Raw genomic sequence first — 12,273 nt, 5'->3', positions numbered from 1 at the left:
CTCCCTGCTCAAGCAGGGTTGTCCTAGAGCACATTGCGCAGAGGAGCCCAGAACCGGACACAGCACTCCGGGTGAGGCCTCACCAGGGCTGAGTAGAGGGGCAGGATCAGCTCCCTCAACCTCCTGGCAATGCTTTTCCTAATGCACTCCAGGTTACTATTGGCCTTCTTGGCCACATGAGCACACTGCTGGCTCAGTTTGAGTCTTTTTGACAATAGTGAAGAAAACAATAGGATTGCCAGAAAAAAATTCTGCTTTTTAAAGATACCACCAAGGCCAGCCACGATGCAATTCCTAATACATTGTGATCACTCCTAACACCAAGTAATATTATGCTCAGAAGATATTGACAAAGCAGTGTGACATTTCATACACAACACTACTATTGGAGCAAATTCTCGTGGGTTTAAAATCAGAACTTTATTGTACTAGTGCCAAGAGAGTAAGAGCAATTTGAATAGTCTGAAAATTTGTCCCAGTTAGAAGAAGAGTGGCAAATTTTAGCACAGTTACTGTACTAACTCCGCATAGCTCTCCCAGCTATCCATGCAGATTTCAGCCACTGGTTTGGTCTGCACAGGTTGAAGTGAATTCTGTGCTTTGCTTTCCTCCAGTTACAGGTTATTATATAAATCTCAGGATCAAGAAGACAGAAAAAAATAGCTTAAAATAAATATCAGTGTATTGTATGGAGTTTCATCCTAAAGGAAAGCTAATTGTAATCTTAGGGTTTTTAATATATTGCAATATTTTGCATAAGCTACCATACGATTTAATAAAGTGGTACTGTCTTTAAAACAATACTCAAGACTCAATTGTCTTTAAAACAATATTTCAATTCCTTTTATTTAGATATGCAACTCTTTTTATTCAATAACAGTGCATATGTTACTTATTCAGTAAGAGTTTGGTATGAATCTTGTCGTAATAGTAATATTGAATTGGAGATCTTTTAAGTATGAGAAACATTTAAACAGTTTCTGTTGTCACTTGAAATAGGAGTTAAGTCCCAGAGATTCATATTTATATAATGAATTAATGTCTCCATCTATTAGACGCCCTGAAACATCCTGCAAGGGGCTCAGCTGAGGAAAGAACAGTACACATTTTGCTCTGTGATATTGGACCACAATACAGATGTTGGAGATCAGAGACTATCAGATGAAGGAGTAAGCATGCTAAAATAATACCCTGGTTTCACCATAAGTCTTCTTTTGGGGTGCTTCAAACAAAGATGTGAAAATTGAACTGGATTTACATAAACATTTTTAGTAAACAGAGATACCATTTCAGAATTAATATTGTTCTTTAGATTCACACATGTATAATACCTTTCATTGCTGTAGAAAAAAGTAATGTTACCATAATCTGAGTTTTTAAGGAAAAGACTAAATACTTAAACAAGGTCATGAACTGCTAGATGAGAAGAATATATGTGTATTACATAGACCAAAGAAACTGCATCGATGGGGACAGGGGGAATGAGATCACAAATCATTAACTATGGCTTTATGCTTCACAGTGGGTTTAATCTTATTAACTGCTTCCCATTCATTCTGTTATTTCCATGGAATAAGATTCTAAGTCTGCTCCAGGTTAAAAGTGAATATTATGCAATCCAGTAAGTTCTGTACCTATTGTTAGCATGTACAAGGCACATCAGTGGTGCCAATGTTTATTCTTAACATTCTGAAGTAATCACGAAATTTCACAACTCTGGGCAGTCATCACTGCTATTAAAGCAAAGAGATATTTCTAAAGCCGTCTAGTGAGTGAATAAACCAATGGCTTTTATCCAGATTTTGCAGGTCACTGGATGTTCAAAACAGCAAAGCAAATTAAAAGAACCCCTTCTCTTTTGCTGTCATGGTAATTTTGCAGTTGAGTATATGATGATGTGCTAATGTAAAAGCTATTGAGGAAGATATGGAGGGATCTTCTTCTAACACTGCCTTGAAAGGTAGAAATAAATGTTGCATTTCAAATCACAGATCTCCTTGAAATTTGATTTCATTTTAAAAGGCATCTTAAGCACAAAATTTTTTTCCCTTGGTAACTTCCAATCAGATGAGAGTCCACTTAGAAGTAAAAACATAAATTTCTAATTGTCAGTCCTGTAACCTCAGCCTGAAAACCAAGTGGCAACTTTTTGATTTATGCCTCATCACTATTATTTATGCTTCTGCAGGCCAGAAATTTTTCCCCCTCCTATTGCAGAATATCAGGTTTTTCCTTGGGATCTCTTGAGATGACAGACTAAGCATGGGCAGTGTCCATAGAGAGTCCCAGTCTACTGTATTCAAGCAAAACAAATACATAGAGAGGGAATCACTGTGGATTTTCAGATTACCCTCTGAGGGCTATGATAGCTGTGCTGAGCTGGCAAAGCCAAAATTTCAACACAGAATTCTCGACAGAATGTATTTGATTTCTTTCTAGCCCACCCTGAAAAGAGAAAGGGCAGGTGTATTGATGTATTCTCTGTAAACCTTCTCTGAATATAAGAAATTGGATGGAATGCCAAGTACACAGAATGATCCAAGCTTTTGCAGAAAATGATACCCCTTCATTCATCCCAGCAAGTAATACAATATTTCTACTTCTTCTCCTTCTGCTATTTGAGAAAGTAGGACCTATTTTTTTAATGTCCCGTATGAGAAGTGCAGCCTTTTCTGATTACAGAAAAAGATGTTTATTTTTACCAGCTTTTCCATTTTAGTTTCCAGTCTACTGAAAGAGACCTTCCTCTCCCATCATGGTTTTCCTCAGTCCCCTAACATGTCTTAATCCAATTAGTGTTGCCACCTTTCTTGCTTCCTTTCTGTCTTTCTGATAATGCATATATATTGCACAGGATATCTCCTGAGTTTGAAATTAAAATGTCTTTTCTGGACTTCACTATGCTAAAATGTCTAAAATTGGGCAATAACACATGCAGTTCCAAAGTCTTCCATAATGCACAGTTGACCAGCCATTAAAGAAATAGATTTTTTTCTTCAAGGCCTCATTTAGGGAGCAGAGCTGCTACTGCTGAAACAGTAAACCAAATTTTGTCTTTCAGATACTCTTCTGAAATGCCTATCTCCCACATAGCTGCAGTTTCCTGTCCTTTCTGTTACCCTACCTTTGCTAATCGTGGCTCCGGTGGAGTTGGTATGAGATGTGCACATAGGTTTTTGCAACTTAATAATGCCAGTCTTCATGGGACTGTGAAGAAGATTAAGCAGACAGAACCAGCACACAGTATAAATAGATTGTGGTTACAATCCTAATCCAGGCTGGAGATTCAGTCCATGCACTTTCATCCCCTTGTAAAGTAATATTTAATATGCATCTCCACAGATGTAGGCTCTGAATGTCTCCTCTAATGTACTTCTAAACGTGTCATTTTAAGATGACTATTTCTAACATAGTGCAGTAAAGGACTTTCAAAAGATAATTACAGGTTCAAAGGCTTCAGTTAGGACAGCAATTCCTGAGTACAAGCAACTGAATTCTCTTAGTTATTCACTAGTCAAATGCACTAAGAAAGTTAGAAGGGCAGGAATCTCAAGATGGAAATGAAAGTTGGAAACACAAAGTGAGAGAAGATGGAATACTTTTTTTCTCTGAAAAATAAAAAACTGTGTGTCTTTGATGCTACCAAGCAGGTCCAACTGAAATTCAGACAAGGGGCAAAGGATACTGTGCTTTCATAACAGTGCTTGCATAGAAAGTACCCATAAAGGCTCAGGGAATACCAGTTGCTTCAAAATCAGGTGACAATGCAGACTTAACAGGATGACTTGGAGCAGCTCCTGAAAACTCCTGTGCCCAAACATGAACAGAAAGCTAGATGTTAGCCCAGAAAGTTTTCTTGCCAGGGCAACAGATTTTTGTAACAGATTTCATGCCTATATGAAGTTAAAGCCTTCAAACTGAACCTAGCTTTTGGCTTGTTTGCTTCCCTTTCAGCAGTGGTCACGTACAGGCTGGTAATGAATGCATCATTTCCCAGAGTATTAAAATAGGCAACAAATTATTAGTGTTTATATAAGTAAATACAGGTCGGAATCACTCTTTTATAAGGGTTTAAAACTAAAACCATCAGCGTGAACCACTTTCATCTCTCAGGAAATGGAGCACAGGATAAATACTACGTGTGTTGGGAGTGCGTTAGATATTCACTTTCACTTTTGCATGGTGGATTTGGTGAAATAAGCAATTAACACTGATAAACTGAGGACCTTTTGCAAATGATGGCATGGACCCAGGAAGAGATGGCCTGTTGGATAACCAGTGCCAAACCTAAGCTAAGGTGAAAACTTCGGAATATCAGTGGGTTACAAATGTAGGAATAGGTTCCCAAGAAAGAATAACTGTGCCAACAGAGAAAGTTCCTCCTCTGTCTCAAGAATTTGATGTCTCATTTTCATCTTAAAGGGGAAGAATTTACTTTTCCTTTTTATAAAATGTCACATCGTTTTAGAGTTCGTGTGAAATGTTAAGAAGAGTAGGTTCCTCTAGAAGATTACAGTGGGGTTTGCTGTGTTCATTCTTATTGATGGGTTAGGGAGTAATGTTTTCACAGGAATAATTGTTCCCATTGCACATAAACACATATTTATGATATGTATTAGATGCAATTCAGTTCAGTGCTTGCTAGTCATTAGGCTTAGTGACTTGTTCAAGCTCATTTTGCATTTTTAAAAAAATTGTTTTCCTCTGAACTCTTCTGGTTTTACTTGTTTCAAAATTAAATTAATAGTAAGATTTTCATCAATAGGGAGCACTGACAGTTTAGCCACTATAACTTTGTGTGTATTTTATATGCAGATTAAAGCACATTTTTGGGCTATAAATCAATCTAATATTGTAGTTGTGCTTCCCATTCAACTGTTCACTGTTTCTTGGACATCTGTTACACATTGAGCAGCTGCTTCTATTGGGATGAACCCACTGGCTTCTAGATATTATTTATGAATCCAGTGAATTTAAATTCAAGGAATATATATTATAATCCAGATTTCTGAAGTACATCTTTCCACATTTTGTCAAAATGCATGTTGGCATGTCAGTTATTTCTGTTGCCCACTTTAACATAATCTCTGAAATTTCTTAACTGTCTTTTCAGATCTATCCTACTTCCTATATTGCAATTTCACTTTTAGTCGTATTCTCATACCTCAATTAAAGTATATTCAGCATCAAACTTTATATGAATACCAAGGTGGTGCGATATTAGTCTTTTAATATGGTTTTCCAGTCATTCCTATTGCTTGTTATCAGAGTCTCATCCAGCTTTTTAACTTCTTACAATCAACCTTGGTCCAGAGATATTTTTAAGTTATGACAACAATGACATAGTACAGAGAGCAAGATTTTTTTTTTTTCTGACTGATTGTTTAGTTGGTATTGAGTGGAAAGTATTTTGAATACTTTCTATGACAGCTGTATCTATGAAACGAGAAAGAATTATATCTCTGCAGAGCACCACAGAAGAGGGTACAAGGACTGTGAGACTTCTGCAGACTCATCCAATGCATCATATAGTGACAACACTGGAAAAAAAGATCCTGAATTAGACAGAAAAATGTCATCTATGTCTGCTGCTCTTGTGGTCCAGACCTCTTTCTCAGAGTTTCTACTCAGTCTGTACCCCAGAAATATTTTCTGTAATATTGCAGTATGTTTAGCATTCTCTTAAATATACTTTTGAGTAAATAACTGTTAATTTACAAATATTTGTGAACTGCAGAAAATCATTCAGCTCATCCCAGTATATGTGGATTCAGCTGGCAGAATGAGTAAAGTGTTACAATACCATGGAAAATAATTTGCTTAGAGAATATAACGTATATGCTTCAGAGGTACACACACCTCAGCAGAATACTGCATATGCCTGTCCTATCAACAAAAGGGCAAGTATTTCCATCACATGGAAAATGATTGGCACAACTAGCTCTCTGTGAGAATCTGAAAAAGGAACAGCAAAACTGATTTTGTCAAGGACAAAAGGAGAATGAAGGGCAACACAAGAGGAGACAGTAATACATTTAGGCATTTACTTTAAAAGATTTGAATGATCCTGATCTGAGCAAAGGACAGTTAAGAGTGATATATGTAATTACCCTGAAAAATAAATATGAGAACTCATTTAAGCTTTTTACTAAAACCGCAAAGGCTTGACTTACCATAAGCTATAAGAGATGTCATTAAATCATCAGCCTTTAAGAATAACTGCCTGTTGTGGTTTCTGAGATGCTCCTTTCTCTACCAGTACTCTGAGTAATTGTGTACAACTCCAAGAATTGATACCTGTAAGGAAGCTCCAGTGTCAGACAGACAAAGAAAGTAAAGTACAAAAAAAGGTAAGCAATCCTGTTCACATCAGTGGGGCTTATCATAGTTGTATAGGTTGTAAGATTTGTCTCTGAAGTCATACTATGCTAATATGAGAGTACAGAAGACAATTTAATAAATGGGCTACATCAAGTCAGTTCATTGGTGTTCTGTGGAGTGTAGTCTGTGTACCAATAAAAATCTCCATGATTTTTATTAATTCCATTAAAGTAGCATGCCACCTCCCAATATTTATAGAGATCAAGCAGACTCACTTCAGGACAAGCCCTTCATACATACCAGAGGTACCATTTCCTGAAATGTAAGCAGTTGGCATCTGCTGAACCCTAATCCCTAAATCAGAAACATAAATGTTTGGATTAACAAAAAATGGAAAGCCTTACTCTTTGTTGTTGACCTCCTAGTACATATTTTTTCACTTTCAATGTAACGTACATGACTAACATTCTTTATCCAGGACTGGAAATGAAGTGACTTTTTGGTGCAGTGACTTTTTGGCATAGTGACCACAAAGGACAGCAATGATCAAATTCAAGCCAACACAAACCCTCACTGATGCTCACCAACTTCAGGAGATTTGAAATCAAGCCTTCAGTTCAATGTTACACATGTGATGCAGCTGTGTGATGATGCACATGTGATGAGGCAAGTAAGATTTCATACTCTTAAGAATCAGAGAAATAAAAGGATATTTATTTTACCCCTTTAAAAGCGTATATGGATCTGATACCAGAAAAAGTTGAGGAAATATAAAACATAAGCTTATCATTGAAATCTATTTGGTTTTTCTACACAGAGAGTTTTAGCACCCCACTGCACCAGAGACAAAGTGTTTAATAACTGTTAAGTGTTTTAGCACAGACCTGGAATTGCTGTCTGTCATATTTGCAGTGCATATATATGTATTACAGAATGGAGATATACAGAATGGAGATATACTGTATATTCCATTGTACAAACTAAAGCTATAACACTGAGCAAACTGCTTAAACCATAGTGCTCAGGGAATGAAATTTGAAATTCTTTTCCAGAGTAGTTTATTTTTGGATGATGTTTTTTTTCTGGAAGAGATTAAATATAGAGCTGCTGGAGAGCACTGAGAAGTTGGGAAAGAATGAGAATGAGGATGTAGGTGTTGGTGCTGAGGATCCAGGGCACAAGCAGTGATCTTGGAAGTTCTGCCTCTTCTGTTTTGTGCTGTGGTTTTAGGCTGTACAGATCCCAGCAGGACAATCCATAATTAAGTTGGGGTTTAAGGGCTTTCAGTCTTCCTCTTCTCAAGTCACGCTCCAGCCACAGCTCCCAGCCTCATGCCAGGGGCTCCAAAAGTTGGAGCTTCTCCAGGACCACAGCAGGAGATCAGGGAACTAAGTGCTCCAGGTCAACCTGCCTAGTGAGGGGGGGTGTCCTGCAGCCTCTGCTCCTAAAGGTAGTGGATTAGGAACTGCAAATTGGAGCTATCAGTGATGTCCCTGAACCAGCACTTCTTCAGAGCCTGAGGTGCTCACCAGGTGTTGCCTTTGGCAAGATGACAGGGAAACAGTCATATTTCCTCTGAATTCTGCCTCACTTTACACACAGTCGTGTGTACACTCAATTTTTTTTGGATTCCACATATCTATTTGGCTGGGAAGCAAATTATAAGTTTCAGAGAAGACTGGAATTGTCCATATAAAAATGTTTGATGCTTTGAAATGGTTACAAAACAATAAAAAATAAAATCAGTAAAATACACCTACGTGAAATTTCAGTTGTTTTAGTAAGTTCTTTTCATGGTCTATTTTCATGTTCTTCATTTCTGGAAAAAACAGATTTCATTATACTCTGCAAGAATAAAGGAAGTCTTTCAGATTTGTTGTCAGGTTACACATTAAATTTTAGGTCTGTGCATTAGAATTTTCATATAACTCCAAAATTATCAAAATAATTACTTCTTGTTTATGCAAATATGCAGGGTTAGCTTTCATTCCTACCCTGTCATAAGAAATCCAAAATTCTAGGCAGTATAAAAAATGTGCCTTGAGTCCTATTGTCAATATTCGCTTATTTCCCTTCTTACAACAGAATGTAATTTTGACAGACAACCCTTTAACCCTGGGGTAAAGGAAAGTAGCTCTTGCCATGTTGAATAATGAGCTGTGTAAATTTCAGCTGATGAGGATCTATTCTGTGCCTCCAACAGGACAAAAACTATTTCTAGTTGTTGTGACTTTTAATATCAATAATTTTAAATAACCCATAAACTGACATAATTCAGGGAAAATCTTACTTTTTCTTTACCTTTACTCTTGCCAAAAAGTCTTAGAAAACAATATCAAATCATATTGTATTATGGCCATCACCTTGACACTAGAATTTACATAATACAGTGCATTTGTATTTATAGTTTGTACAGTAGGACATTTGGCCCTTGCTTTTATTATTCTACTGTCATGTAATTCAGATCTTTCCAGATTTTGTCACCGAGTCACTTACTCACCTGAGCAAGATCAAAAAAGTAAGGCCTGAACCTCTTTCATTGTTGACATGAAATGAATATAGCAGTTGAGAATGCTGCTGTGGTGTCTGTGTCTGCACATACCCATATACCATCCTGGACTGTGACAGGCAAGCAGGACACAAACGTGGATGAAAAAAATACCTTTGATTTCTGATCTGGGAGATTGTCCGTAACAGCCACAATACTGGCATTGAGCATCTCAAACCTTGGATCATCTCAAAACTTGGAAACTAGTCTCTATTGCAGAATGTTATTTGTACTTCTTGCAAGGCAAAAAAGAGTTCTTCCTAATTTCACAAAATGCAAAGTATGGCCAATCACAGCCACCATTAGTAGGATCTCTTCAGGTTCTTACCTTTGTTGTTGTTGTTTGAATTTTTATTTGTGAATATTAAAGCCACATTTTTTGTGAAAAACTTATTAATAATATTTGTAGAATTGCAAATGTACCTTGGAATTCTTATTCATTTGTATTTTAAGCAGCCAAGTTTATTTCATCATTATTGTGCAGTTTGACTACCTGTATTCATAAGGTGTACTTGCATGCCACTTTGATGAGTACTGCAAGGTTAGCAAGTACCCAGCAGGAATTAAAAGGCTTGTTTTTTATCAAAAGGCGTCAGTGACCATGGACTGCTTCATTGTTTATGAAAAATAAAGTAAATTTGCATCAAATAAAAGTAAATACGAGTATCTAGTGGCTTTCCAAGCAAGCATAAAGTGGGATTTGGAGAATTGAGTCTTAAGAAACTTGCTTGACATCTAACTTCAAACAAAAATGGGATATGTAAATTGGATATGTCTTCTTGCTACCAGGAAATCTATTCAGCTACCAGGAAAGCTCAGTCCTATAGGATACATATATAGTTAATGTCTTATGAGAAAAGGCTGAGCTACCTAATCTTTGAGAAAATTTTAAAAAAACCCAAAATTTTAAAAGGTAGAAAAGAAATCAGAAGGAAAAAAAAGGGGGGGGGAAAAAAGGAAAAATAAGAAAAACCTTACTGTTATAATCCAGTAATAAAATTAAATTAGTTTTCATGGGTTTGTCTTACTGGTAAAATATTTAGGGGCACAAAAAATGTTTCATAAACACAATGAGATTTCCTCTCATACAAAATCCCTGTCCTTTCTTCAAGGGTCTGGCAAGAAAACTGAGTTTTCTACCTAAATTTTACTTTTCAAAGTAAATGACAGAATCTTCCAAAAGTAAAGCTGTCATTAATTACTGTTGTCGAAATGACGCATCTCATTTTTACACAATTGTTTAATTAGACTTTACTCTTTCTTCCTTCTCATTTTGAATGGTACTTGTTATTCTGTGAACTCTGTTTTCACAGTTCCATGAAAACAAAACATAAAATCAATTATGTTGAAGTTTATGTAGGTTTAATATTAAGAAAAAAAGCAAAGTGCCTAGTCCTGCTGTCGATGAAATGTATTTATGTAATTCTCCATGTAGCACTTTGAATAAGGAAACTGACAGCAATCTCAATCTGAGAAGAGGAAGAGCCATATGGCTCCATCGTATGGGTGGCTAGTTTTATAATAACTTAAAAAAATACTTTCATGATCCTTAAACAGATTCAGATTACCACATGTAGATGGGCAAAGTAGCCATGCACAGTGCTGGGGAGTTCCATTTTTTTATCCATGTACTGCCCTGTTAGGAAAGCATGCCAAGGATTGCATTTTATCAAGAAAGAGGAGAAATGTTTCGCCCAAGGAATCTCTAGGTTCAGCAGGAGGTTCTCATGGTTTGTGTGGTTACTTGAGGTTAGACTACGTAATTAGTTCATACATGTAATCTTTAGTGCCTCTTATAAGAATGCCCTTGAAGGCAACCTCAGGCAGAACAGGACAGTGGATGGTGATGTGCCACACTGCTATTTCTAGATGCTAGAAAAGGTTTTAAATTCACATTTTGGTGACTATATGTGTGTGTGCATGTGCCTGGCAAACCCCATATGAATACTAGATCTCTGAAAGGTTCTTAAATTACTTGCTTTGGCATTGCTACTTCCTTTTGTTACTGAGCTGTCTATATGAATTGAAAGTGAGAAAATAGTACAGTATCTAGCTTCATTGTAAACCCTTCCTGATTGATGACTTGCCTTCTCTTGGGACCCAGCATTATAGCAGAAACCAACTGGTAATCTGCAGCTAAAACTACTTGTTGGAGTTCTGTGTCTTTTCTGGGGAAATGTATTTTTCATTAATACTAATGTTCAGGCTCAGGGAAAAAATGTATTAAGGAAGTGTGTTATACACAGAACTTTAGGCTATTGCTCTTCTTGATGATACTAATCTGTTTTCCTACAGAGAATCATGTGAATTGTTACCTATCATTGCATCCCCACGTTCATCTCTTAATGCTTATGGGTGTGTTACAAACCACTTAAAAGAAATTCACTGCCCAGACTAGGCAGTTTCCTCTGTTACAACAATATATTTTTACTATTGTGTCTTTTCATTTGATAAGTGCTAACAGAGAGATTCTTACCTAGTGCTTTTAAAATGCTTCCTGATCTACACAGACAGGAAAAGTAAATAACAGTTAAGAAATTGCTCTGATAGATAGACCAATCTCTCAGGAGGCATTCATAACATCAACACCAACGCTGAGTTATTCTCTCTCAGGAGCACCATTAGCAGTCATTTTATCACCACCAAGTGTGTATGTAATTCTGTAACATCAGTACCAAGGCTGGGCAGTTCTCCTGGTCAGAGGTTAAACTGTAGGCAAAACCACTTCACTGTTGAAAAGTAGAAACCAGCCTTAAGTGCTAAACTTGCAGTTCAAAGTCTCATTAAAATGGACATTTACAGATAACAGAATTAAACTGTGAACACAAGGGAGTAGTGTACTAACTTATTTTTAATTGTATACAAAGGGGCAGCTTGTGTCTTATTTTTTGGTTTGATTAATAGTTTATATTGGTTTGAGTCTGTTTTAATCCTGAGTTAGCCACAAAAGTCATAGTTTTGAGGACACAGTGTCACTATAGATGTAAGTTGGATGTGAACTATGAGCGGGATGCTATTTGAAGACAAATCTAATCTTTTAAGAGTAAATAAGTAAATAGTATTCAGACATTGGCACAGATTTTTCATTCACGACATTTGTGAAACTTACTGGAAAGCCATATGACATTATAGTTTGTTAAAAAGGATGTGAAAAATCAAAAAGATGTACAGAAAAAGGTTCTTAAAATTAGGGAAAATGTACTAATACTGAAACACAAAATAAATTCCTAGCTATTGATTCAGTCAAGAGAGGACTGAGAAGTAACTTGACTACAGCCTTCAGGTACCAACAGGCAAAAAGGATTTGTGACAGTTAAGAGCTCTCTAATTCAGAAGTAAGGAATGTGTAATTAGCTGGAGCCAAGAATTCCAGTCTGTTCCCCCCTCACCAAATTAGCAGTGAG

At 36.6% G+C, this 12,273-nt stretch overlaps 1 protein-coding gene across 3 annotated transcripts in view; it reads left to right on the top strand.

The window, feature by feature from the left end:
* KHDRBS2 (KH RNA binding domain containing, signal transduction associated 2) overlaps positions 1–12,273 on the top strand; it is a 365,578-nt gene that overhangs the window by 352,482 nt on the left and 823 nt on the right. For 2 of the 3 annotated variants that reach the window (XR_007902821.1, XR_007902820.1), the window contains one exon: positions 6,260–7,285. The exons of the other annotated variant lie outside the window; for it this stretch is intronic. The gene's annotated coding sequence lies outside the window, so the exon portion shown is untranslated. Of the gene's footprint in view, positions 1–6,259; positions 7,286–12,273 lie in introns of those variants that run through there. 3 annotated transcript variants of the gene reach the window in all.

The sequence above is a fragment of the Manacus candei genome, unplaced genomic scaffold, assembly GCF_025592945.1.
Source record: "Manacus candei isolate 608988 ecotype Guabito, Panama unplaced genomic scaffold, ASM2559294v1 h1tg000011l, whole genome shotgun sequence".
NCBI lineage: Eukaryota > Metazoa > Chordata > Aves > Passeriformes > Pipridae > Manacus > Manacus candei.
Note: the sequence above shows the minus strand (reverse complement) of the source record. Positions and strands in the feature narration are given on the sequence as shown.